The following is a 23,623-nucleotide window of genomic DNA, read 5'->3' as shown; positions in this document are numbered from 1 at the left end:
ATATATATATATGTATACATATGTATATATGCATAATACTTATACCGTATGTGTATATGTATGATACCTGTATGGGTTCATAGGTATAGATGTATATATACATATACACACATATGGTATAAATACCAATCAATACAGAACCTAAAATGATTAACAAATGCTCAAATAACCTAAGGGAAAGCAGAAGAGGGAAAACAGAACAAATAGAAAACAGCAAGATGATGGATTTAATCCAGCTGTATCAATAATCACATTAAGTGTGAATGGTCCACACATACCAGTTAAGAGGCAGAGGTTGATAGATTGGATTAAAAGTAAACAAATGAAGCTAGAGCCAACTCAGTGCTGTCTATCAAAAACCAACTTTAAACATGAAGACATGGAGAGGTTAAAATGGAACAGTTTGAAAAAAGATATATCATACAATTTTAATCAAAAGACAGCTTGAGTAGCTACATTGAAGGCAATGTAGTCTTCAGGAAAATACATGTCATCAGGGACATTACAGGATGATGAGGGGTCAGTTCTCCAGGAAGACAGGAATACTAAGTGTGCACACAGCTAATGACAGAGCTTAAAATATATATGAAGCAAAACTGCTAGAATAGCAAGGAAATATAGGTCTGTCCATAATCACAGATTTTATTCACTTCTCAGTAATTGACAGAACAAGTAAGCAGAGTGTCAGTGAGGGTGTTTCTAGATCTCCTGAACAACACCATCCACCAGCAGGACCAAGCTGACTTTCATAGAATCCTCCATCCAACGACAGCAAAACACATCTTCTCACGCGCACGTGGGGCTTTCACCAAGACAGATCACATTTTATAGCATAAAACAATCCATAACATATTTAAAAGATTAGAATCATAAAAAGTATGTTCTGAGACCATGAGAGAATTAAACTAGAAATCAATAAAAGAAGGATACCTGGAAAATCCCCCAAAAATAAATGTTGGAGAAGGGAGAAATCTTCCTTACAAAAGAATTACAATCAATGACTGTAAAAACACATGAGGGAATGAAAATCGTTATCAGAACATCACAGGAATAATAATTGCTGCACACAAGATCAGCCAGTGAATGTCAGAACCAGTTGGTAAAAGACAATCGAGAAACAGATGTTTGCATAGCATTGAAGTTCTTCTCCCCAAAAGGTGCTTGTTTATAATGGAAAATGTAGTGATTTTACACTACTTTTACACCCTCCAGGCATCTCCACAACTGGGCTTCACGTCATCAGTAAGGGGACAGAATGGTGCTGTTACACAGCATCTCTGCGCAAATCTCCCCCCGACACACAAAATCCATTACCTCAGCTTAACCACGAGAAGAATAAAACAAATCCCAAGTGAGGCATATTCTGCAAGCTTCCTGACCAGCACTCTTCCAAAAGAGTCAGGGTTGCTAAAAGCAAGCCAACATGGAGGAACTGTCAAGTATGGGAGGAAAATACAGAAGATGACAACTCAAGGTGAGGTGAGACCCTGGGTTGTCCTGGAACAGTGGGCACAGTGAAGTCCAGTTAGAGATTTTGTTGGCAGGTTAATTTGCAAGAGTGAGATGTTAACACGGCCGAAAGCTGTGTAAGGAGCATGTGTTACCTCTGCAAAGGCTCTGTAGTCTAAAATACTCTCAAAATAAACTTTAAGAGGTCTTCCCTGGTGGCGCAGTGGTTGAGAGTCCGCCTGCCGATGCAGGGGACACGGGTTCGTGCCCCGGTCCGGGAAGATCCCACATGCCGCGGAGCGGCTGGGCCCGTGAGCCACGGCTGCTGAGCCTGCGCGTCCGGAGCCTGTGCTCCGCAGTGGGAGAGGCCACAACAGTTAGAGGCCCGCGTACCACAAAATAAAATAAAATAAAATAAAGTTTAAGAAGTCAGAAAAAAAAAGAAAAAGTTAAAACCCAGATGTGACGCATAGGGACCATATAGCAATATGGGCACATAAACCTAAACAGAGAGATGTTTGTATTAAGTGTTAGTGATGAGCTGCCAATTAAGAGACAGTGACTGTCACACCGAACGAAAAAGCAAGACCTAATTATGATCTGTCTAGAGAAAATGCATATTAAATATAAAGACACGGATGAAAAATCTAGAGTGGAAAATTGTATGCCATGCCAACATTAATCCTAAAAAAAAGCAGTGAACGTATTAATATTCAGGACAAAGAATATTAGCAGGGAAAGAGAGGGACATTTCATAAAGATGAACTGGATGGTAAATTCATCAAGAAGATGTGAAGACTGTAAATATGTATGCACCTAATAATAGATTTTCAAAGTACATGAAGCAAAAAGCTGAATAGAAAGTTTACATAGACAACTATGTAATAGTTGTTAGAATTTTCAATATTCATCTCTCAGTAATAGAACAAGGAGACAGAACATCAATAAGTATATAGATGACTTGAACAGCACTGTCAAACAATGTGATCTAATTGAAATTTATAAAATGCTGCACTTAATGGCAAAAAGGCATTCAGTTCAAGTGCGTGGGGAATATTGAATTCAACAAACCTTTTGCCAGGTTCTATATCTAAAAAGAAAGTAAATCATCCTGAGAATATTTGTTGACCACAAGAGAGTTTAGAAATGAATTATAAAAATATATCTTAAAATATACAAATATATGAAAATTAAACACCATAATTCTAAGTAACCCATGTGTCAAAGAAAGAAAAGCACAAGTGTAGCTAGAAAATATATTGAAAATGAGAACACAGCATATGAAAATCTGCGCTATCTAGTTAAAGTAATGCTACACAAAACCTTCTGTCTCTACATGCTTATACTTGAAAAAAAGAAAGACCTAAAATTCAATGAATTGAGTTTTTAAGGTGCCAAAAGAAGATCAAAGCACCCAAAGGAAGTAAATGGAAGGAAGAAGGAAAGAGTGGAAATCCTCAGATTTTACAGGCATTAAAGTAATAATGATTTATTATGAACAATTTCATGCCAAAATACTTGGTGATTTAGGTGAAATAGATGAATTTTTGGAAGGACAAAAATTAGCGGGAATGAATCAAGACAAAATATAGGACAAAAAGCCCTACATCTATTAGAAGTATTAAATTTGTAATAAAAAATTTTTTCCCACAAATAAAACTTCAAACCCAGATAGTTTCACTGAAGAATTTTATCCACATTTCAGTATGAAATAATACAAATACTACTCAAATTCTTTCTTAAAATTGAGCAGGGAAAACACCCAATTTATTCTCTAAATGCAACATTACAATAATATCACAACCAAAAAGTCGTAAAAAAAGAAAACTACAGAAAGATATCCTTCATTAAATAGACAGAAGTACTTAATAAAGTGCTAGCAAATGCTATACAGTAAATACATATTTACACATGTACAAAGAAATGTAAATCGTCGTGCCAAGTTTGGATCTGTCTGAGCAATGCAAGTGTGGTTTTTAACATTCATCCATCAATTAGTATAACTCACCACATTAACCAAGTGAAGGAAAAAACACACTTTTCTTATGGAAGAAACATAAAATAATTTCACAAGTTTCCACATCTATTCTTGATAAAACTCTCAGGTAACTATGAATAGAAGGGATCTTTCTCACAGTGGTAAAGGGTAGAAGAGGCAAGTGAACAAGCAATGGAACTGACAAAAACCTCCATCTGACATTGTACTTAATTGTAAGAGACTATGGTTAGGACGAAGCCAAGAACCCTCTCACCTCTTCTATTTAACCTTGTACCCAAAGTCCTAGCCTGTCCATTGAGGCAAGAAAGAGAAATACAAGATACACAGGTTGGAAATCAAGAAGAGAATCGTCTGTACTCTGGGGATACCTTATCGCTAGACTAGAGACGGCCCCCCGCGCTCCTGGCCGGGCCCCCCATCCCAACCTTTTGTGCCAATAGGAAGAGCACAGGCCGGAGGCCTTCAGAGATTTCTCGGGACCACCCAGGTGGAGGCGTAGGGGTGAGGGAGAGCCCAGGTCCCCGCTCGAAATTACAGGTGTGGCCACCTGTCCATCCCACAGTCTCCATGCCGTGGCCTAGGGATCCTGGCGAGAAGGCGGGGACCACACCGCCCGCTGCTCGGGGATCCGCACATGGCGGGCCTGCAGAGGGGCCTGGGCCAGGAAGCAGCCCGTGATACCCCTCTTTTCACACACACACACGCAGGCACAGTGCCTACAGGGGCACACCTGTGTACACATGGACACACACACATACACATGCACAACTTCACAGAGCCAGGCTGTAAAATAAAACGGTCTGTTCTGACCACGTATACGGTTTACACTGAAAATATCAAAAGCTTTTTCAGCGCATTTGGCACCTGCTGAGGGCTAGTTCAAGGCTACGGGATGCTGTGATCCCGCCCACAGGGAGCCCTCACCGCACGTGCCCGCTGGGTGGACGGTGCAGCCGGCAGGTCCCACACTGTACACACGTTTGCTGAACTCACACGCACACTCAGCTCCAATCTGTTGACGTTCTAGAACAGGCCTCACTCTCCCCCAGAGCAGAGGCCTCCCCTCCATCTCCTCCCTTCACCCGAGGCCACCCTCCGGGAGCTCCCGGCCGGCTGGGTGCAGGCCTGGGGTGCCCCGCGAACGCCGCTGTCTCTCCCACCCCCTCCTGGCCCCAGGTTCCTGCTCCTGCGGGGCTGTGTCGCTGCGGATGCCCGTGCGGCCCTCACGGAACCTGCCGCTGTGTCCAGCGCAGCTGCCAGCGGTGCCTTCGGAGACAGAGGCCGAGGCTGAGGAGGACTGTCCAGCAGGGGTGGGACGGTTTGCTGGGACCCCCAGGCCATTCCTGACACAGATCCTTCTTCATCTCTCCCCTCTCTCTCGGCCTCCCCAGGGTCTGAAAACCCAGTCTCAGCCCTCGGTTACTGCCGAGGGTCCATTTCCAAAAGAGTCAGCTCTGAGCCACGAGTGTACAAGCCCCGTCTTCCTGCGGGGACAGCCCAGCGACAGCACACGCAGCCAGCTTCCTTGCTCCAGGCCCACCCGCGGATTTTTGGAACAAAGCACACAGCACGCTTATGAAACGCCCTCTCCCCTCTGCTCCGGCTCTCGGCTACCCTGACTGGAAGGGGACTCCAGGCCCATTCACACCTGCTGTGAGCTCAACACGCCTGCAGAGGGGCAGGTTGGGGGCTCTTGGGGGTTCAGGGGAGAGGCAGGGTGCAGACCCAATCCCCTGGGCGTCTCCAAAGTGGGGTTTCTGTGAATGAAACATAGTTGAGTGACGCTCAGAGAAAGGCCCCCCAGACCCTCCATCTAACAACAGACACGTCTGTGCTCAGAGCTGCCAGGGCCTCACAGGCAGGGGTGAGGGGCTCTGGGGGCTCGGAGGAATCTGTGCTCCGTGTCCACGGCTGCAGAGTAATTCAACCTGGCTAACAAGCACCAGGCGCTTGCCTCCATGGACCTTCCACCGGAATGATGGTAGCGTCAGGATGACACGCAAAGACGGGCGACCAGTCGCTGCCTGAAGCACGCTGGATGCCTCCACACACCACCTCGCAGGGAAGCCTCACCACGGTCCCAAGCGTATACAAAGTAATCTCTGTTTTACAAAAAGAATGAAGGCTCAGAGCCTTCCAGTAATGGGCCTGAGGTCACAGCACGTCGGGTATAAAGGCAGATTTCTCTAAACCCGGGGATCAGGCATGTGGTTACTCGTTACAGAAAAATGATAACTTATATAAACATTCATTTCCTTGTGTTGGTTCTCCTATTTTCTCCCCCTCACTCCTCGTTTCAGGCAGGGAATATGACGCTTTCCAGCTTCCCTTTCCTTGACTCAGAGGCAGCCCTCCGAGGAGAGATGTGTGTTCACAGGCGTCGGGACCAAACATCTGCTTCCCTAGAAATACAACAATTACAGTGAAGCATTAGGATGCACGAGCTGGGGGAGCACGTGGTCACCTTCCGCGCTGGTGCAAGAACGAGGCTACAGTTACATTCACGTCCTCTAAGAGGATGTGGGGATGTCAGGTGAAGCGCTGCTACTGTGGGCACAGAGGACGTTTTCTATTCCGCCTCCATCTCCTACAACCCCGGGAAGTGACCCACACCCCGCATTTAGGGCGATGTAACCGTGGGTCACCCTGAAATGCTGAGGCCCCTCTAGTTCTGGTTCTCCAGGAGCCGCGGGGCTGAGCTGGGGAGGACCCCCTGCCTCGGAAGGGCCTGGACCACCAGATCCCAGCGTGGCCAGGGGCTCTCGGGGGCTGCAGCCCTGCGGGTGCCTGTGTGACCTTCAGCTCAAGTCTCCACTGAGCAAGGTCGCTGACGGCAGCACAGGGAGGTTCTCAAACTAGATGAAATGAGACCATAGAAATCATGTGTGTGGTCTCTGCCCCAAGCCTGGTACAGGGCCCCAAGCCTCTTGGGATTTCCTGGGTGACAGGAGTGTCTTTTGTTCTAATGAAGGGACTCTGGGTGGCTCCTGGTCACCAGAAAGACCGCGCCATTTTCAGGAGCGTGGAATTTTCAGCTCCCCCCATCCTCCAGATCAGAGAGAGAGGGGCTGGGAATGGACTTAACAGTGGGTCACCCCTACGTGAGGATGCCCCATAAACCCCCGGGTCAGGGCTGCTCGGTTGGGGAAAGAAAGCCCACGCCTGGTGCAGAGCTGGGAGAGGGGGGTCGTCTTGGGGGGGTGAAGCAGAAACTCGGGAGGGAGAGTGAGCCGCTGACTCAGGTGATGTGGGGCTCAGCGTAGAATCGCATCCTTGCTGTCACTCTCTTCCCTCTGGGGCTTCAGTGACAGAGCAGAGGGTAGATGCCGGGTCCCCAGGCCCTGGAACCCACCCCTGCCCCCCAGCGAGAGGCCCTTCTCCCCCTCACTGAGACATGGGGATGCCTAGACCCGGAGCCCCTGAACTCGGAGTGGAGGCTTCTTCTCAAGAGGATGCCCCCCCAGAACGTCCCTGACATGCAGGTGGTCCCCGTGGACCTGGACCATCTGACCTTCAACACACGAGGTGCACAGTCACAGGTCCATTTGCAGACCAGGAAGCCAGAGACAGGAGGGCCAGCCCGGCTGGGGCCACAGTTTCTGACCCCGACTCGAGACTGGGGCTCCCTCTACCCCTGATCCCTGGGCTGCTTGTCGGGAGCCTGGAGCGATGAAGACACTGCGCGCCTCGCCCCACCTTGCTGGCTCCCACCCTGGGCCTCCTTCCTGGACAGACAGCCTCGCAGGCCCGATGCTGGCTGCTCCCAGGGGCGGGTGCTGCGTGTCAGGCAGCGAAGCTTCCAGCAGCCGGAGCTCCGTCCCTCGTCCCTACACCCAGACGCCGGCTCCCTGGAGGTACCAGGCTTCCTTACTTCCCCGAGGGCAGTGAGGAAAGGCAGGTGAACAGTAACCCCAGACCAAGTCACAGCCCAGCGACCTCTCCCCAACTCTGTTCTCCCGGTCTCAAGGGCCGTTTGCACCAAGGACGTTAAGAGTAACCTCTCAGCCAAGCACACTTCAGCTGCCCTGGGACAAAAAGTGCCGTCAGGCACATTGGATCTCATTAGCAAAAGTCAAATGCACCGAAAGCATTAAAGTTATGACATGAGGCCCAATTATCATGTCACAGCCATTGGGGGAAGTTGTCAAGGGTTGATTTATTCATTAGCTCAGGGAGGATTTCAGTGGCTCCCTCACTATGCGTTGTTATACGAGATTTGTTATACGAATTCAGCTTTTCATTTGTCTGCAGTGCAGCCGCTGGAGCGCTGGCGAGGCTGGGTCCACCTCCTCCCTGGACTCTGTGTCGGGGACCAGCCAGGCTGTGGCTGAGCTGTGGGTGATGGGGTGAGGAAGGCTGGCACCTGCTCGGCTGCTGTGTGCCCACAGGTGTCATGGGTTCTTGGGGGGACTCTTAGAAGGCCCAGCGCGCCCCCCGGGCTCACGGCTTTCACTGCCAGCCCTGAGGAGTGGGGTTCCACAGGGCTCAGGACATCTCAGGAGCGCACAGCCGGCTCTGCGCAAGCAGCTGGCGCCGGCCATAGCTTCAGGACGGTCTCTGCCCGGACAGAATGGTCATCCCAGGAGAGTGTGTTGGGCAAGTGAATAGAAATCTTCCTGACAAGCCCTTCACTGCAGGGAGATGCTTCGCTGCCCCAGCTGTGCCCAGGTGGGGGTCTGGGTCTCCGAGGGTGGGCGCAGGGCCCTGGCCCCCTTCAGAGAGAGGCTTTGCCTGGAGCCCCTGCCCCTCCCTCACTGGACCCCATTGCCCATCCAGTGGATGCCCATGAAACTGAGGTGAGGGGGGCCAGGTATTATTAGCCCCCCATTTCAGAGGAGAAAACCAGTGAAGAGACAGAAAGGCGTTGGTTGTTACAGAAGCCGGAACCCAGAGGTCCTAGAACCCAAGGCCCTCTGCACCACACCCAAGACCAGAGCCTGGGTGACCAGCCGGGCCTGGGTGACCAGCCGGGCCTGGGTCACACCTGGCCTGGAGCCAAAGGGCCCCTTGAGGACTCGGGGAGAATGGGGAGAACCAGCTGTACGGCCCAAGGATTTTCCACCCACTCCTTGCTGGTCAGTGACGACACACATCAAACTTCCCTGCCCTACGAGTCCATCAAACACAGCAAAGCCCATTTTACAGCAGACACTGAGCAGGGTGTGACCTCCTGCGGAAGGTGGCACTCGTGATGAAGAGTCACCATAAGTCAGGTCTGGCAGGAGTCCTAGAGCAACTGGCACAGGGAAGGTTTTGTGTGGACGTGCTTGGGATGTAAATCTCTCTGACAATCGTGAGCTGTGCTTGTTTCCTAAATCTCTGTCTGTTGGGAGACAAGGAAGCTCTAGCCTTGTCGTCTTGCAGGGGACAACTGGCCTCGGGGTGAGGTGAGCTCCAAAGGCCGCTGTTTAAAGGGCCGGCCACGGTTCTGTCCCTGCAGCCTCAGATCGGGGCCTCACAGCCACTCTGGGGCCACTGCTCCCCTGCTTCCCGGCACCGTTGGTCTGAGCAGGTGCAGCACGTGGTCGGGGGCGGGGGCTTCCTGGTCTTCACCGCACAGCCCCAGGCTTGATCCTTGGATCCTGATAGAGACACAGCTAATCCAAAATACGGTGACATTGGGAAAGGGCAAGGGAGGGGGCATCCCTGTCCAGGTTCGCAAATCAGCTCCTTGCTGCCCTCTCGGGCCTGCGGTTACTGTCCAGACCCAGCCTCACCTGCCTCCAGGGAGCTTCTCCCTGATTCCAAGCTCTCTGAGCCTTTGGTGGGTCCGGGGACCCCTTGACGCCTTCCCTCTGCACCATGAGTCTCACCCATTTGCTCGCTCACCTTTTCTGCCTGCCGATTCAGGAGCCCTGGTCTTGCTTCCCAGGATTTTGTCACCTAGAGAAGAAGAGAACCAAAAGAATGGCAAATAAATGTCACAGTTCATGGTAGGAAGTTGGGGGGGGGGGGGCGCGTGTGTGGCGGAGGGCGGGGAGGTGTTAGCCTTTGGTTTTTTTCTCTCCCTCACAAATAACGTTGTCTTTACACAATGGCTTCTATCCATTTTGGGGGTTACTAACCTAACACTTAGTATGCGAGGTAGATCCTTTCTCCAGAAAACCAAAACCGAAAACCAAAACATATTCACAAGAAGAATATTTTCCATACAATATAAGCCTCCTTAATTAACCCATTCCCGGGGGTGGGGCAGGGAGAAGAGACCCCCTGCATGGGAGAACTCCCAGCTCGCCCTCCCTCCGCCACACCCTCAACCCATCACCTCCGCCGTCGCTGTAGGGGCCGCTCTCTCAGATCTGCTCACCCTCCTGCCCAATCGCTTAAGCTTCGAGCGGAAATTGCCAAGGGCACAAATCCCCCTCAAACGGCTAAAACTAAAATATCAAAGATGGTTGGGAGCTTAGACTGCTGAGCTGGGGCCGTGCCTGGAAACAGCCTGGGTGGGAGGGACCGGCTCTTCCTGCAGCACCATTTCCGATGTTCCGACGCTAAAGTGAGCCTCGCTCCCTCCACCCCCAGCCCCTCCTTCTCTAGTATTTCATCAATGCACTATTATTTACCTTCCCTTTCCATTCAGAGCACGTTCTGATTCTTTCCACCCAGCACCTGAAGTTAGGGTTTCTGCATCTGGGGCGTTTGGTGCACAGCGTTTCAAGGGAAGTGGGGTCGCAGCCCGCTTGGTTCTGCTGAGTGACCCAGAGCCGTCCTCAGCGACGGCATGTCCTGGAGCAGAATGATAACCTGCAACCAGGCAGAGGTCGCCCACCTTCAGGGACACACGCTGCTTAAACGTGGGGGAAGTGAAGCAGATTCAGGGTTTGCAAACTCTTAAGAGCATTTCCATGGTTCTCATAATCCAAAATGAACTCGTCTTAGAGTCGAAACGTCTCTGCTCTGCCACTTCCTGTGTCTTTGAGCCAATCATTTATTTAGTCATGGCGCTTGAATCCGTTTCCTTCTGTCTAAAAGGGGCTTATGTGGTCTTCGTCAGGCTCCGCTGAGATGACACAAAGTGGAAGCAATTTGAATCCCTGTAACAGTCTATTTGCACAGTAGTATTACTGTCATAGAACGGTAATAGCCCCACTATGATGATCCCCAAACATGGGGCCCTTGTCCTCTGTTGCTTCTCAGGGCTCGGGATGCAGGTGGGAAGGAGCCGGGAAGAGCCCCCATTAGATCACAGTCTGGGAGCATCGGTGAGAGCTGGGAGATACGGGGGTAAAGAGTTAAATATGCTAATTTCCCCCAGTGACATGTGCTACAAACAAACAGCACAGAAATGGGACAGCCAGCGCCTGGGCTGGGTGACCTGAGTCCCAGCTGCTGTCTGGTGTTGTGACAGCTGAGCTGAGATCCAACAGTCAGAGGCCCCAGCCACAAGACGTGAAGGAATCATGTTCCAGAAAGAGAGCTGCATGTGTGTAGGATGGCCCACGGCTGGTGTGACAGGAACGTAGAGGGGGCCGGGGCCGGGGGACAGGGGTCGACCAAGGCCCAATTCCAGGGGCCTCAAGGACCACAAGAGGATTTTGAGTCTATGACATCGAAACGCAACATGAAGCTTTCTACGGGAGAGTGAAGGAGTCTGAGAACGTGTTAAAAATTCCCACAAATTCAGGAAAAGATTGTTCCTTAATCGTGGTTACAAGTAGCCCCCAGAACCAGTTGTAAACACGTTCAATCTATCAACACAGGTTAGGCTTTGAGAGACATACCCTCTCTGGGACAACCACTCAACTCGCCTGAGTGCTACAGCGTGAAAGCAGCGGCAGACAGCACATAACAAGCGGGCTGACTCCGTCCTTACAGCACGTCAGTCACCATCTCAGGGGCAGGTGGGGCGGGGCCTGACGGCAGTACTCTTTCAAAATTCAACTTTAGGTTGTTTTCCTCCTGGAAAAACTGGCTCTGTTATAAAGTTGCACCATGATCTTTACTCTTGTGTTTTGTTGGTAGATGGCGAACAAAAAAAAAAACCAACTGGAAACCACAGACTTAATGTAACAATGGCTATTACAGAAAAGTTTTGAAATATCAAAATCAATAAATTTATATGTTTACCAGTATTTCAAAAAAATAGGAATCAAAACACCACATATTCAATAGTTTCTTAATCGGTGAGCTGAGGTCTCCAAATTCTAACTCTAGGACACCCCATCTCAAAGATGCTGTGCCCTGTCTAAGCGGCCGTCACCACTTCTCTCTTTCTATAAAATACCAAATTTATTTAGATTATTTTTGTTCTAGACTATAGTTCAATTGTCAGTCCATCAAATGGGGAAGACAGAAGAGACAAGATTTAAATAACCATATGTGTAAAATTTCATTTTTAGCCCAGCGAAACACATTTTTAACTTCTGAACTACAGAATGCATTTATGTTGTTTGAAGCCATTATGTTTGTGGTAATTTGTTAGAGCAGACGTTGAAATGAATACAACTACATAAGGCAATTTCAGAAAGCTTTCTTTTAAGGGCAGAATAAACAAAGATTCAAATTTGTAACTAAATAAAGATGTATTCTTCAGAAAACGTTCAAAAAGCATTCTGGAATAGACGTCTCAGTGGAGGTGAAGTCTTATCCTCTTTTTCATAAATGGGCTCAAATTGGAATTAGATTAGTTACCAAATAAATTGAAATATGAAATTTCAAATTCAGAAAATATCCAATAGATAACTAGACATTCCCAGGTGGCCTTAAAGAGTAAACAAGTTAGAAAAACAACTCCAGTCTCCCTCAGTAAAACAACCAAAGGGGGCTTCCCTGGTGGCGCAGTGGTTGGGAGTCCGCCTGCCAATGCAGGGGACACGGGTTCGTGCCCTGGTCCGGGAAGGTCCCACATGCCGCGGAGCGGCTGGGCCCGTGAGCCATGGCCGCTGAGCCTGCGCATCCGGAGCCTGTGCTCCGCAGTGGGAGAGGCCACAACAGTGAGAGGCCCACGTATCACAAAAAAAGAAAAACCAAAAGGCTTGTGTTCCCCGAGATTCAGGAGCTGATGGAAAAGGACACAGACAGGTGTTACATTATAAGCAGAAAAAAATCGTCTCACTTTGTCTAACAGACAGACGATCCAGAATGTGTCCATTGACGCTGCCCCAGGGAGATATCTGCAGCCTGCAATCCCTTTACTTCCTCTAAATGGCAAACAGGACTGTCTGTGATCACAGGCAGACATTAATACAGCGCCAGCGGCACGCACCTTTAACCCCATGACTGCAGAACATCCAACCCTTCAGATTAAAGTTGTGTGGAAAGCAAAAGGAAATGTGAATTGACTTGTAAAAAATTTAAAAATGCAAAAAGGGAAAAATATTGTTCTGCCAAATGGTTAAAAAAAAAAAGATAAAAGAAAAATTTGAAGTGTGAACTGTAAAAAGCTTGAGAAAGGAACATCACCAAGCCCCGAGCTCTCGTTCCCCCCAAACCAATATTAAAAAAAAATCCCTAGGAATTCACTGAACTGGCCTTGTAGGAGTTCTGGGTAATGATCAACAGAAAGCAAGCAAGTACCCGATCAAGGAAAAGACAGGTGAAACGGCAGGAAGGCCCGAGGGGTTCTCGTTGCCACGCACCCCTTGCTTTGGAGCACGGTCTTGCTTTGGGGGAGCAGACAAACCAGGTTGCCGTTCCCTCTCTAACCGGAGGGAGCAGAACAGAACTGATCTGCAAAGTTTTGACCTGACTGGAGGCATCCTGAGACAGGAAAGCTGCAGGGGGACCTCAGAGCAGCAGACGCCACACCGGGAACAGGAGAGCACGTGTGGAGACATTCACAGACCACCTAAGGTTTTGCAGAGAAGTTAGAGCCACGGGAATGAGAGAAACAGGAAAGCCACATGCAGTCCTGGGCAGGACACGTGCCCAGAGAAGACCTGAGGAAACCTGAAGCTTCCACCTTGGGCTGGTCCCCAGCCTCAGAGTACCTCTAGCTCATCAGCGGACTGACTGCCCCCAGCACAGAGCCACGGAGAGGAGGCTGCTTTTCCAGATACGCAGTTTTCAACAAAAGATCACAAGGTATCATAATAGATCCCAAGTACTCTAGAATAAATTAAGTCAATGAGGCAGAAGACTTGTACACTGAAAACTATACCATATAGTTGAAAGAAATGAAAGAAGACATAAAGGGGGAAAAAACATGCTGTTTTCGTGAATTGGAAGATGTTAAGATGCCAATACTATCCAAAGTGATCTATAGATTTCTACACAATCCCTCTCAAAATCCCAATATCTTTTTTTTTTTTTGCTGAAATAGAAAAACCCATTCTAAAATTCTTATGGACTGTCACGTACCCCAAAAAGCCAATATAATCTTTTTTAAAAAGTTAGAGAACTTGCTCTTCCTGATTTCACATTTACTACAAAGCTACAGTAACCAAACCCAAAAGACAGACATATAGACCAACTGAATAGCGTAGAGAGGCTAGAAATAATGCCTCACATATACGGCCAAATGATTTTCGAGAAGGGTGCCAAGACCATTTAATGGGAATAGAACAGGTTTTCCAACAAATAGTGCTGGGGAAACTGTATATCCACACACAGAAGAATGAAGTTGGACCCTCACCGTGCAAAAATTAACCAGTTGCAAAAATTAACTCAAAATGGATCAAAGACCTAAACATAAGAGCTAAGACTATAAAACGCTTAGAAGAAAACAGGGGAAACATGTCATGGCATTGGATTGGGCAGTGATCTGTCAGATATGACACCAAAAGCACTGGCAGCAGAAGAAAAATAGACAACTTGGACTTTATCAAAGTTAAAAACTTTTGTGCATCAAAGGACAAGGAAGTGAAAACCCAGCCTACAGAAGGGAGAAAATAATTGTAAATCACCTGTCTGATAAGTGATTAATGTCCAGACTATATAAACAAGTCAACAAGAACAACCACAAAAACAAAACACCAACAAGAAAATCCGAAAGTAAGCAGAGGCCCACTCTGGAGAACAGGGACCAGAGGCAGCGGTGTGGCCTCCAGGCTCGGCCGCCTTCCCAGGGGACCTGAGTCCCCGACTCCGGGGCCCCCTCTTCCCGCCTGCTCAGGCCGCTCACAGCCCTAAATCCGACCTGCGAGGAGGACCCACACCTGAGGGACCTGCAGGGGTGGGCAGCAAGGGCCTCCGTTTACATCCCAGGCACACACAGACCTGCATGCACACGTGTGTGTTCACACCTGTGCATGTGTGACGTGAACACTCACAGTACACACCTGCACGCGTGCACACACACACCTTGGTGCTTCCACAGGCTGCTGAGCTCCCCTGGCTTTGCCCCTGGGCCATCCAACCCTGTTGCATCCGAGTCTCGTCAGCCCGGCCTCATGGGAGAGGTGAGAGCTTATCTCGCCGCCTGTCACAGTCCAGAGGAGCTTCCTGGTGGGCGTCCACCCCTTACGCCCCCTACCCAGGTCTCCCAGCTCCGAAGGCTGCTCGTGACCCGTCTGAAGCCCTGGAGGGGTAAGAGCCTTGCCCGCCTCTGCTTTAACTGTACCGTTCAAGGACCTCCCTAGACCCCTCAGAAGACAGATCACTTTATAAATTCTTAAAAGTACATGTGGAAATATCAGAGTGGTCATTACAACATTATTCAGTCAGTTAAGAGTGCTTGGGGAAGAAATAACACAAAATAAATCTCCATTGTAAGGGAATCTTTCATTTCCAGCAAGTGATTAGCTGTCACTGAATCATCAATTTTATTTTGTTGTGTGGCTAAGATTAATTTTTCTAATTAACGGCCACGCATGGAGCTAAGCAAACTAGCCTCCTTCTGTAGAAACGGGGCTTTCGGTCCTGCTCTGTGTGATAATCCCATATGGGCTGGACGAGCAGCCCCCAGGAGGGACGAGTCTCAGGGTGCGGGCAGGGATGTGGGGATCCCGACCTCAACCCCAGCCCAGCAGGAACGCTTCAGCCCACCAGGACCACCGAGGCCTCTCAGGGCAAGTCCAGCCCAAGTCCCCCTCCTGCCCGGAGCAGCTCTGACCCTCAGAGGACGGGGTGCAGAGGGGGACCTGGCGGCCTGCCGTCCCGCTGCTGCCGGCTCAGGTCCCCGGGGGATGCAGGGCCACGGTGACGGGTCCCTGGACTCTGGGCCGGGAGGGAGGCTGGGGCTGTGGGAGACCAGGCAGGGCTGGGAGGAGGCGGGGAATCCTCCCTGAGGCCTGATCCTGAGACCCCTTCTCACCCTGCGGGCTGTGCCCAGGGGTCCAGGCACAGCCGGGAGGGGGCGGTGCACAGAGACGGTGTGGGCTCCGGCAGGGGCAGCCAGGGACAGAGGGGGAATTAGGAACCAGCATTTACTAAGAGCCACGGTGCTGGGATGTTGAGACCACCAGACGAAGGGAGCTGAGAGGGAAGCTCCCCGACCAGCACAGAAGATGGAATGGAAGCAGAAATGGCTTGGCTGTTTGCAGGACCACCTGCGGCTGAGTCGTCGCAGAAGTGCGCAGTGCTCCCTCCTCTCAGACAGGTGTGGCCACAGCACAGGCCGCTGTGGAGCCCCCCGGGGGCGATGCTGTCCTGTCGGAGGGGCTGCAGCGGAGGCCCCAAGTGCCGCAGGGGCTTCCGCAGGGGCTGCCTGGGGAGTCGGAGCCGTGGGGAGGGGTCGACAGTAGGGGCGTGGGCACCTCCCTAGACACAGCTGCCCATCAGCCAGCGGTCACCGCAGACCTCACAGGGGGACAGGCGGCCCATCAAGACCCCATCCAAGGGCTCTCACAGCCAGGACTGCTCCCAGGGACCAGCCCCCCGATGGGAAGCGTTAAAAGGAAAAATACACAGACACACACTGCTGTGTTTTCTTGGCTATCATTAAACGGCTCTGGGCAAATCCCAGGACTTACAAAATAAACACATTTTTCCTCTCAACGGCTTTGGGTGAAAATCCAGTCCATCGAGGCAGCCCTGTAAGTGCTGCTGGGACCCCTGTCTGGGCAGTCCCCCCCGCCCCCGGCTGTCCCAAGGCCTCCACGGCAGGGTCGGGCCTGCGGGGGGAGGGGAGGCCTGGTCCTGGTTCTGAGCCGAGAGCCAAGCGGGGCCTCCCTGCCTCTCTGCCAGGCCGGCGCACACCCGGGCCCGGGGCCCCAGTCCCTCCTCCCAGACCCCTCACTTCTGTACCGGGGGCCCTGGATCATGGAACCGGGAACCGGAACACACGGACTGTCGTCCCCCTGAACTGGTGGGCATCCTGTGATCCTCCTGGGCGTGTCTGCTTCCTTGAAAGGACCTCGTCACCCATCACCTGACCGGGCTCTTCCCTTTTCACTCTCTTCCCACAAAGCTTGACTTGGTTGGACTCAACTGTCTGAATGCACGTTGCAGCACAGGCCTTGCAGCAGACTCTTGTCCTGAGCAAACGTCCGGTTGGCGCCTCTGTTGACCCCCCGATGCTGTGACCCGTGAGAGCCCCACCCAGCGAGGAGCTAGAAGGGCAGGAGGGGCTTGGAGCACCTAGGCCTGGAACACAGTTCCCGGGGCCGCAGGGTCCAGAAGGAGGCGGGTCCATCCCCACCAGCCTCTCGGGATGAAAGGACCATCCTGGCTGTGAAGGCAGCCCTGGTCATCCAGAGGACTTCTTGTTTGGGGACCAGAACACCTGTGTTCATCTCACAGAGGGAAGACGCCTCCGGGGAGGCCTGATCGCCTGCTACAGACGCTCACCTTGGATCCTCGCCTTGGAGGGATATTCTTCTCCACCCGGTCCCAGGCCCCAGAGCCTCCACATTTCAAAAGCCTTAGGAGTTTCCTTCTTAAACCTCCTTGAATCTGAGAGCAAAAAAAGAAATTCCAGGGGGCTTCCCTGGTGGCGCAGTGGTTGAGAGTCCACAATGCAGGGAACATGGGTTCGTGCCCTGGTCCGGGAAGATTCCACATGCCGCGGAGCGGCTGGGCCCGTGAGCCATGGCCGCTGAGCCTGCGCATCCGGAGCCTGTGCTCCACAACGGGAGAGGCCGCAACAGTGAGAGGCCCGTGTACCGCAAAAAAAAAAAAAAAAAAGCAAAAGAAAAAAGGAATTCCAGTGATCTGTGGAGCCTGTGGGAGAGAGATTGAGAACATAATGGTGAGGTTTCAGCGCATGGGAGATGATCCAAAGTGCCTGGCAGTGGACAGGATCTTCAAGTCTTACGGTTGTGCGTGTTTGTTATTTTTCAAAATTTCACCTGGTATATAACTAGAGAAAAGTTTAAATTGCAACAACAAAAATATAGGTTAAAGAGATAACAAAAATAACCTTCTATAGTTTGGGAAGTTTCCTACTGGGAGATCATCTGTAAAAATAGAAAAAGGTAATTTTCCTGGAGTAGGAGGGCTGCATGAGCGTGTACTGTCCACACTTACGCTCAGGATTCCAGAAGCAAAGGAAAAACAGGCAGAAGAAGCGGAATGATTGCACTGTTTACACATTTTATTCTAGTTTATTCAGATAAGTTCTCAACTTTGCCTCTGCAAAAGTACTTGCAGTGATTTATAGGTTAAAGGCAATTTCTAACTCGGACTTACATTGGAGCGAAAGATGCAAGCGTTGGGTCTTCCAAACGGATCCAAGACTTGGGCCTCCTCTCGGGGTAGAGAAGGGCCCGTCTCCTCCCCGTGGGCCTCATCCCGAAGGGCTTGGTCCGCTCACAGCCGGGGGCAGGGAGCCCTAGCCCAGCGATTGCCCCCCTGCTACTGATCTTTCTTCTAGGACCCGAGTGGCAGGACGGGGACTCATGCTAAACTCATCCGTAGTTTCTATGGAAACCATGGGCTCTCTGGCAGATTCCCCAGCAGCTCTGGGGCCAAGGAGTCTCCACAGAATTGATCTTTCATGCCTTAGAACCTGCCCTGGGTGCAGAGAGGTCCCTGACGGTTTCGTGGGTGACAATACCTTCCGCTCCGTAAACCAGGACACACAGGGCACCCTGGCTCATCTGCAGCACCAGCTACAGGAGAGCGAGCATAGGATGCGCCTCCTCCAGCCAGAGATTTAGGTCACTTCGCTGTTCCCTCCTGAAGGCGTCTAGTGGTCCTCACAGGGTGACAGCCACCTCAATGGGCAGGATGGCGGATAACCAGGATGGAAGATTCTGGGCCACCCGGCTGGGATGGAAGCTTTGAAATCTCCTGGAGAGTCTGTGCTGGGTCACAAGAGAGCCGGGTGTTCAGATCAGGGGATTAGACGTGCCAGGTGGGGAAGACACCCAGGCCGCTGTGATCGGCATCACAGCAGGAACTGGAGGGGGGCCCCGGAAGTGACTTTGGTTCCTGTGCCCTTGAGGTGACATTTTAGCTGAAATGGCACATACGGAAGCAAGTGATTTTTTTTTTTTTTCACATGCCGGGGTCCTGCCCTCACACAAGTAAAGCTGACGTGATACAAGGGACATTCTGGACCATGAAAAGCCTTCAGGTGCCACACAGCCCACGCCTCTTCCAGGAAGAACTAGAAACACAGCCCAAAATCCTGTGTTTTTAAATCAGTTCAGTGAGGCAAATCCAAACCTGACCCACCTTCGATGGACACAATCTTTATTTCAATACCATTTCCAATGATCTAGTCCAGTGGTTTTCACACTGGATGCAGCATAATCACCTATGGATTTTCACACTGGATGCAGCATAATCACCTATGGATTTTTTTAAACAGTCTTGTGAATTACACCTCATATCTTCTGATTAGAATTTTCCAGGATAAGGCCTGGATAGAAACACATAAATCTCCTCCAATGACCCTGAGGCCCAGCTGCGATGGAGAGTCACTGATCTCACCTGAACCTGCCCTCAGCAAAGCCCTGTGGGACTCCAGTGTGTCCTTGGTGGACTCAGATCCCTGACATAATGGCTCTGATGTTGTCACGTGGACCTGTCCCCTCAGCTGCCCCACAGTGGGCGGTGCGGGCTTGGGGGTCTACAGGAGGCGGCTCAGCGGCCAGAAGGAGGGGCCTGAGGAGCCCAGGAGACATAAGGAGAAGCACGTGGGATGATGCTGTCTTGTGGGCTATATTTTGCATTCTTCAACTCATTTCTTATTTTAAACGCACCCTTTCGAGGCAGTGTTGGATTGAGCTGATTTGACAAATGTAGCCAAAAAGCCCATTTGAGTTCAGGGTTACACACTCGACAGGCAGGGGAAGATCCTGCGTTTAGAGCAAGGACACTGGCCCCCACCTGCAAGCACCATGCACGGTCATGGTCACCAATTCCATCTGAGGTCAGGCCTGGGGATGCAGGGGAAGGAGGAGGGGTTTCTTGTCCTCCAGCTTGAGCTTCACAAGGCAGGAGCCAGCATCCCCTCCACAGATGTGTTTGGAAGCAGGTGGAGGCCTGGAGGGCGCCACGAGTGAGCAGGGGCGGAGGAGACCCCTCCTCCCACCCTCCACCCCCACGCTCGCCTCTGAGCCGGGAAGGGGTCTTCTGGAGGGGACCCTGCGCTGTGACCCCCAGGGCTGCTCCCACCTGTTCCCGGGAACCTTCCCTCTTCAATCCATGGAGGAGCATGTGCGTGGGTGGGTCCAGGTCCCCGTGCACAGTCTCGGTGATGCGACCTTGGTGCAGACGTGATGTGACCACTGCAGGGGGAACAGAGAGAGTGAGGCTCTGGGTGCGTTTCCTGCCTCTAGCCCCTCGGGCCAGGATCCACGGGCAAGAAGGTGCCGTCCTGGACCCTGACTGCGTCTGGGTGACCAAGGACCAAACTGCCCCCCTCAGGGCCGGGGGGAGGAGTGAGCCTCCGCACACTTCAGAGCCACAGAACCCCAGGCTGGCCCACCGCTGCCTACACCTCACCACCCTGTCCTCTCCACGGGGCGGGAGGTTGGGATGGAGGAGAGACAGAGGCAGGGGAAGCTGGCCTGGTGACAGCTGCAGAGAAGCAACCCCAGGGCGCAGAAGAGGCGCCGCCCAGCACACGGGCCGAGGGTGACGCCTGGGCTCACACCGCTCACCTCGAGAGCCCCCGACCTCCCCACCCGGCTGGAGGCAGGGACCCCAGCCGTGGGAGGGTGTGGACGCCTTCTGTGCTCAGTCACTGCCCACAGGGGCCCCGCACCGCACACCCCTCAGGACTTTAGCTGTGAGAACGCTTTGCAGTGAACTGCCATTTCTCCCAAAAGGTCTGGAAAAGTCTGGGCAGAGCCGAGTTAGTAAACAGCAACTTCATATCAATTCTGAAGCGGCTGGAAGGGCAAGAGAGAGAAGGGGGATAAGGGATTTGTTGAAAGTCTGAAGCTTTTCCTGAAACTACCACGCCCGCTGAGCGTCTCCCCAAGTCGCCCTCCTCCCCCTCACCCCCGGCGTTAACTGCCGTGTCCTTTGGCTCCAGGGCTCCAGCTGCAGACGCACTGTTTATGCCTTTTCTTAACCTGACTGTTGAGAAGAGACTTCACCCCATAGCCGAGCCTGAGACTCTGGGCGGCTGGGGGGCATCGTCTCCAGACCTACCGTCCTGCAGGCTCACTCACACCCGGAGCCTTGCCCGCGACAGGACCACATCACAGCAGCCAGCTCGCTCTCCTTTACATCTCTTTTCTGCCTTACTCCCCACCCTGGGCTCTTCCCCCAGGAAGCGGAGGAAGCGCGGGCCCAGACCCCGCCCACGGTGAGCCGGCAGGGGGCGGGGCCAGCCCAGAGAGTTCAAGTGAGGCCAGACGAAGCCAAGCCCCTGCGGTGGCCACTGGTCCGGAAGAAGACAGAAGCCGGGAGCTGGCCCGCTCTTTCTTCTCCCCGCACAGGAACTTCTCCGGCTTTAGCTGGTTTTCAGCCGCGACGTCCGCCCTGCGAGTCGCTGACAGGGAGGCCGGCTCGGCCCTGGATCGGAAGGACCACAAGGGCTCTGCCTCTCCCACTCCAACGTCCTCAGCTGTCAGGCCCCGTTAAGTTTTAATTTAATCGTCGCCGCTCTGTGCCGGAATTGTGTTTTATGAGCACATTGCCCCAAGTTGAAGGCTTGTACAACAGAGGCTTTAGAAATAAAAATAAAAGGATACTCAGATCCAGTGCTATTTTCACATGGGTAACGGGTTCACCGGCGGCCGTTTGCACCGAGCCCCTCATTCGCTCTGGAGGCTGAGCCGGGGCTGAGGGAGGAGCCCCCGCCCTGGGGGCTGCCCGGGAAAGCCGGGGAGCTGCCTTCCCGAAGGTGGTCAGCGTTTCTGAGCGGTCAGTGCAGCTCCTGAGGGGCTGGCCCTCGGTCCCCTGCCTGCTCCCCACGCCTCGTTCCCACAAGAGGGGAAACGTAATTACTGGCATCTCGTACCAGCCAATGGGGACTCTTGTATTGGGGTGTCCTGATGGAGACATAGTTTTACAGACTGTTTCATAAGTAACTACTAAGAGCCAATTAGATACAAAGAGACAAAGATGCCAAGAGGTGCATCAAGAGATCTAAGACCTGGAAAGGGTGAAGCAGGAGGGGGACAGAGGGGGATAGGGGAACAGGGCCAGCGCCGGGGACACAGGACACTGGACAGAGGGCCCTGGGGTGCTGCGACCAGGTCCCATGCCCCAGCTCCTCCACGAGGTGGCCTCGGGGGGAGCAGCACAGAGGGTCCTGATTCAGGGCAGGTGCTCGTAAAAGTGGGGAGCTAGTTCACGGGTGGGTCAGCTTTGTCACCACATGCTGAAGTCCCAAGGCCTGTGTGAACAGCCAGGAGAGGGAGCAGGTCCCCTGCTGGAACTCAGGGACGAGTGGCCCTGTGGGGAGGGGCGGGGGCCTGAGCAGCGGAGTCGGGGAGACCCAGCCAGGCCAAGTGTGACTCACCGGCAGCAGCTCAGGAGGGAGATGGCATTTTCCCCGAAGCTTCGAGACCCCCGCCTTCTCTCTCAACTGCATCGCTGAGAGGGTTAAACGTGGGAAAACTCGGAGAAGACTGCTGGCTTCTGGACGAGGAGGGGAAGCGAGGGAACGTTGCTTCCAGTGGCGAAGGGGCCGCTGGGGTGCAGGGGTGGAGTCAAAGGTCAAAACCAAGACGCGGAAGTCCAGGAGCACGAGTGCTGGGCTGCTTCTGCCGCGGGACCCTCTTCTGCCTGCCCTGTGCCCTGGGGAGGGTGGGGAGCGTGGAGGCCAAGGGCAGAAGGAGGGCGGGAGCTCAGCAAAGGAGCTGAAAGCAGAGCTCCTCTCCTGGGCTCTGCTTTCTGTCAAAAAGGGTGCTGTAATCTCTACAGATCTGCAGAGAGCAGAGCCAAGACAGAACCCGCGACAGACGAGTCCGGGAACCACCTGGCGCCACTCAGAATTGTGACAGTATATTTGCTGTACTGCTTATTCACACTTGCATGTAAGAACCATTTTATACACTTTTTTAAAGTGTTCGGGAGAGTCTTGTCCCCAGACCCTAAGCTCCACTCACTCCTCTTCCCAAACACACACACACAGACACATACACAGAGACAGGCACACAAACAGATACACATGCACAGACATACATATACAGACACACACAGACACACAGAGATACACACACAGACACACACAGACACATACAGAGACACACACATACACATACACACACACACAGACACACAGGCACGCACACAGAGGCACAGAGACACATACACACACACCCTCCTGTGGGAGTTCAGAAAAAGGAGAGATTGCTTCTCTAGAGGAGCAGGTGTTTGGCTGGGGCTGGAAGGTGGATTTCGATGCACAGACATGGGGATGAACAGGCCAGGGCTGAGGGTGGAGGAACGTGACACGTGCTGCTCTATAGACGCTGATGGCACTGGCAGCACCATGAGTGATGGCTCTCAGATGCTGGGTGGGGTCCCCGCTCCTCCTGCAGGGGTGGCTTAAGCTCCCAGCTTTCTCGTGTGGTGGAGGGAGAGCCGCGTCCTCTCTGTGCGGAGACACCCCTGACCTCCATCAAGAGGGAGGGTGAACATCTCCCAGAAAACAAACTGCATTCCCGTTTCCTGCCATGCTTTAGCTTGTAGAAGTCTTTACGCCAAAAGTGGGCCCAGCAGCAGTAAGTACACGTGGTGCACACGCGGGGTGAGGCGGGTGTTTGCACAGCAGCTCACGCCTGGTCTTTGCTCACTTGTCCTCTGTGCTTGCGTCTTCTCCCACACAATTTACACTTTAAGTCGTTGAGCCGCTTGCATCTTTATAAGCTGCCTTAAATCCTTCCTTAAATAAGTTAGGGTATAATAACCACATCGATGTGGTGGCCAGGCTGCTGGGGAAGCAGT

General features: G+C 52.1%; 1 long non-coding RNA gene across 6 annotated transcripts; it reads right to left on the bottom strand.

Moving 5' to 3' along the window:
• Positions 1-3,206: 3,206 nt before the first annotated feature.
• Positions 3,207-21,910, bottom strand: LOC137231087 (uncharacterized). 6 transcript variants are annotated; one of them, XR_010946396.1, is made up of 7 exons: positions 20,876-21,910; positions 19,892-20,004; positions 19,604-19,759; positions 18,324-18,573; positions 10,012-17,488; positions 9,278-9,331; positions 3,207-5,850 (listed from the first exon to the last, which is right to left on the bottom strand). It is a non-coding gene; the product is annotated as an uncharacterized lncRNA (long non-coding RNA). The 6 variants fall into 6 exon arrangements; XR_010946392.1 differs by having other exon boundaries at positions 18,324-18,568; XR_010946395.1 differs by having other exon boundaries at positions 17,117-17,488; positions 18,324-18,568; positions 20,876-21,905.
• Between the last annotated feature and the right edge of the window lie 1,713 nt (positions 21,911-23,623).

Source organism: Pseudorca crassidens, chromosome 9 (genome assembly GCF_039906515.1).
Source record: "Pseudorca crassidens isolate mPseCra1 chromosome 9, mPseCra1.hap1, whole genome shotgun sequence".
Taxonomy (NCBI): domain Eukaryota; kingdom Metazoa; phylum Chordata; class Mammalia; order Artiodactyla; family Delphinidae; genus Pseudorca; species Pseudorca crassidens.
This window is presented reverse-complemented; position numbering and strand designations above follow the sequence as displayed.